Raw genomic sequence first — 4,743 nt, 5'->3', positions numbered from 1 at the left:
TTCTTTTCTTTTCTTTTCTTTTCTTTTCTTTTCTTTTCTTTTCTTTTCTTTTCTTTTCTTTATTTTTTTTAACATTTATTTACTTCTTTGAGACAGAGAGAGACAGAGCATGAATGGAGGAGGGTCAGAGAGAGAGGGAGACACAGAATCCGAAGCAGGCTCCAGGCTCTGAGCTGTCAGCACAGAGCCCGATGCAGGGCTCAAACTCACAGATTGTGAGATCATGACCTGAGCCAAAGTCGGACGCTCAACCGACTGAGCTACCCAAGCGCCCCATGAAAATAAAATTCTTAAAAATAGTTAATTGGAGTTTAAAATGCTTTTCCCATTGTGATTAAAATTAATTGCAAAATGCAAGACATGTATCTTGATTTAACTGTCCATAACTAATAGCTTGACAACTCATCTTTGGCATTCAGAACTTGGGCATAAAATGTAAGAAGATATTTTTAAAAAAACTCAGGAAATAAATATGTAATTCAATTCAACATTTTTATTAAAAATACATTAGATTGACAATTTAAGGCCAATGGCCTGGATACTAGTTTCATAAATAAAGTTTATTGGGTTACCCTCCCACTACATCCATTTCTTTCTCATCTCTAGGCAATCAAATTCTCTAAATTTCAGCCTCTTACATTGTTCTAATATTCGTACTGGACACAACTATTTGAGTGAAGTTTGCCTGAGTAAGGAGCGTTTTAAAGATGTGTGCATCCACCTTAATATCTTGTTCTTTAGATATGGCAGTAGATCAAAAGTGCACATTTTAAGGCATTGCCAAAGAAAGATGGATGCCCATTGGGCACCCAGAGTTGGATAGGAGTACTTACTTGGATTTAAATAGGAAAGTCAGCTCTACCTTTGAATCTGTACCTGGTTTAATATTCCAAATTAATTTTTCAGTTTTTTTAACACTTTCTGGCTATTTCAGAACTCACATATTTTCAAAAAACTGGAGTTCATATGTGAGTCATTGCTATGTTTTCACATTTATCATGACAAAGGCAGCAGCAACATCTGTGACATGAAGATTGAGGAAGAGGGCGTGATATGAATCATGGTTGGAGATGACTATTTGTAACTTAGGAGTTTATTTGGGTAAGGCATATATACAACACCTATTCCCACTGTGGTCCAATGGAACCGAAGGAGTGTGAATTATTGGATGGAAATCCACATTGGTGTTACTTATGTAGACAATCTGATGATTACAGGTTTGCTGTATAGCATTTCCATTATGAAAGTAATGTTTCCTCCATGGATAATGGCACAGGCAGGAAATCTCATGAAATGCTGCTTGGTAAACAAAAATGAAAGGCCTAATATTTTTCTACTACTAAAGACTTGTTACCTTCAATACTAAAAGAGTTACTGCATTAATATTAGTGAAATAATATCCTTATGAGTCCTTGTTTCTAAAACTGTGAGAGGCCCACACATTCTTATTCCGATTATTGCATTTATATTGGATTGTAAAATAACCATCCTGGAGACAAGTGGTAAAACAATTTTTGAAGTGCAGAGACTTACACTGCATGTCAAGTGATTATTTTCAGAGAGTAAAAATCAAATTCTCTCTGCTATGCAGCAGGATGGTATTTTATGATAATAGAAGACACTTGCAAACAAGTCTTACTGTAGTTTTAAAAATTAGTTCTCTACTTCTTAATATCACCTTTACAAATGATTCATCAATGGCTGCTGCCAACATCCTCTTTTCTCACTTATCTCATTTTGCCCTTCTCATTTTTTTTTTATTTTGGCAGTTTATCATGCTTAGAAGAAGTAGAGATGCGGCAACTCTTTCTTAGAAGCTGACATATTTAGAGCACCAACTAGATTATTGCACATCTTCGAATTGCGTCATTTTGTCCACCCTACTGCAGTGGTCAAAAGAGTAATTCTCCATACATCTTTGTAACTTGGAACCATAGTTTGAAAAAAAAAGTCCCTAATTCTAGAAAGCACAGAGTGATTCTAGAATAGGGAGAAGAGCCTCTGTTGGGGAAGTAGAAGTTCTGCACATTCCCAGAAAATAGAAACTTGTACTAGACTAAATATGACAGTATTAAATAAGTATTTGTTGTTAGAAAACATGAAAGAGAAATACCATATATTGCATGAAACATCAAGATAAGGTGAGGTACTGGCTGGGAAATTTATCCAGGTCTACCTGACTTCCTGTGGGAATAGTTCACAGAAAAGTGAATGTGTGGCTAATTGATTCAACCAACTGATCTCCTTCTAAAGAGAAGGAATGAGAGTGAGAAACCATGAGGTAGCCTCATGAAGCAAGACCAGACAGCCAGGTTGGAACCAGCAGCATTAGCCTCATTTAAGGAGGTGAAGTTGATATAAATGTGACTCAATCTGTCATATCCCCTGCCCTCCTGGGAATAATGTTTTCTCCTATTATCAGAATGCCCCTTAAACTTATACCAGAGCTCTACTCTGTATGTGTAAGTACATATGGACTCATAATTATTTGGGCAGGTGAGAAGACCAGGAATCTCTCCTAGCTCATCTGGTTACAGGAAAGATGACTATCACAAGGTAGCCTATACCAGTGTGAATTCTTCCCTCTCCTACAGAGGAAATTTAAGGCAAGGTTAGTAATACATGTGATTCTGACCCCATAGAAGAAAAAAACTCAGTAGACAAAATATCTCACTTTTTCATTCAATCAGCAATTAGTTGTTGAGGATCTGTGATCCAGGAATTTTTTTCTAGGCCTTTAGGATTTGACAAAGAGTAACAAAAACAAACAAGCAAAAATCCATGCCTGATGGGAACCTATATTCTAATGTGGGGAAAAAAGCATCTTTAGGTGATTTTTCATAGATGCAATTATTTGATTTGAAATATAAATTTCTTGGCAATTCTTTTAGAGTAGAGGATCTATTACAGATATATCCAAATACTGTGAATTGAAGGGAGATGAAGGAAAGTAAGATAGATTTTCCTGAAAGTTGTCTATTTTGTTATCCTTATTAAGACCTCTTCAATATTTAATGAAGTACAAAACTCATGAAATGTTTCTATGTGTAAAGGCTCACTGACATGAAAAACAATGACAAGGCTAAGCTTTGGATCTGGGTTTCTCTCTCTCTCTCTCTCTCTCTCACACACACACACACACACACACACAAAATACACACACACACAAAATACACACACAAATACAGATTCTGAGACAACCTAAGGACACAGGAATACACATGAAAAGGTAGCACAACAAAAGAAGGGGAAAAGCTCTATCTGCCCACATAGCAGTGCCAAGCACAGTGCCTTTCTGATGAGTGGTGCTGATTCGGCAATAAATCACCCAATGGCCAGATTAGGTCAACTCTCCTTCAGCCATCCTACCCCAAGCCCTCTTGCCCCTACCCCACCATGTTCTTTGTTCAGTAATTCCTCAGATTAAAACATTAAGAACAGGGGCACCTGGTGGCTCAGTTGGTTGAGCATCCCAGTTCAGCTCAGGTCATGATCTCACGGCTGGTGAGCCCAGCTCATGAGTTTGAGCCCCACGTCGGGTTCTGTGCTGACAGCTCAGAGCCTGGAGCCTGCTTCAGATTCTGTGGCTCCCACTCTCTCTGACCCTCCTCTGCTCACACACTCTCTCTCTCTCCCTCTCTCTAAAAAATAAATAAACATTAAAAAATTTTTTTTAACATTAAGAATAAAGCATTTTTTTCCTCTCATTAGGAATAGACACTGAGGAACTTTTTTTCTAAATCTCTACCACTTTTCAATTTGTGAAAATTTTATTCCCAAATATTAAGTCTTTCATATGTTCCAGACTGCTTTTCTTTATACAAATGATATAATTTTTAAAGTAGTTTCTGTTGACTAAATAGTACAGATAAGAATTTAGTACTAAATAGTACAGATGAGAATCTGAAAGTAAGTATATATTATACATATATATATATATTTGTATATTTTTATATTTGTATATTTTTATATATAAATTTATATATATTTCTTTTTTGGAAATAAGGAAAAGTTTTTGGTTTTATAAACAAGTTCACAGACCTTCAAAACAATTTAAAATGGTTTTCTGACTTCATAAGGAGTTTAATTTTTTTTATTTTACTATTTTATTTTACTTTTATCATCCCTGTTATGATACTTGAATGTGTCTTTATTTTACATGGAAATTCTCTGGCTCTATTCTCAGAAATCGGATTGTGAAAGCCTAGGATTGGTTCTACCATCAATTCTGATATAGGTAGTTTAAGTAATACACTTTAAAGTATATAGAAATCAGAATGATTCACTTATAGTGATAAGTATATCATAGTGAACTTTTGACCAACTATATAATAGTAGGTTCCCAAACTATTGAAGTTAATAATCTTTCTGCAGACATTATAAAATGACTATTATTAAGCGAACATTTTCCTTTTTTTCAATTTTTTAATGTTTATTTTTATGTTTGAGAGAGAGAGAGAGACAGAAGACAAGTGAGGGAGGGGCAGAGAGAGAAGGAGACAGAAACAGAAGCAGGCTCCAGGCTCTGAGCTGTCAGCACAGAGCCGGATCCAAGACCTAATCTCAGGAGAGGTGACATCATGACCTGAGCGGAAGTCGAAAGCTTAACTGACTGAGCCACCCACGTGACCCAAGCCAACATTTTCTTTTTAAAAATTTTTTTTTTTCAACGTTTATTTATTTTTGGGACAGAGACAGAGCATGAACAGGGGAGGGGCAGAGAGAGAGGGAGACACAGAATCG

Source organism: Herpailurus yagouaroundi, unplaced genomic scaffold, assembly GCF_014898765.1.
Source record: "Herpailurus yagouaroundi ecotype Mexico unplaced genomic scaffold, PumYag 139, whole genome shotgun sequence".
NCBI lineage: Eukaryota > Metazoa > Chordata > Mammalia > Carnivora > Felidae > Herpailurus > Herpailurus yagouaroundi.
Note: the sequence above shows the minus strand (reverse complement) of the source record.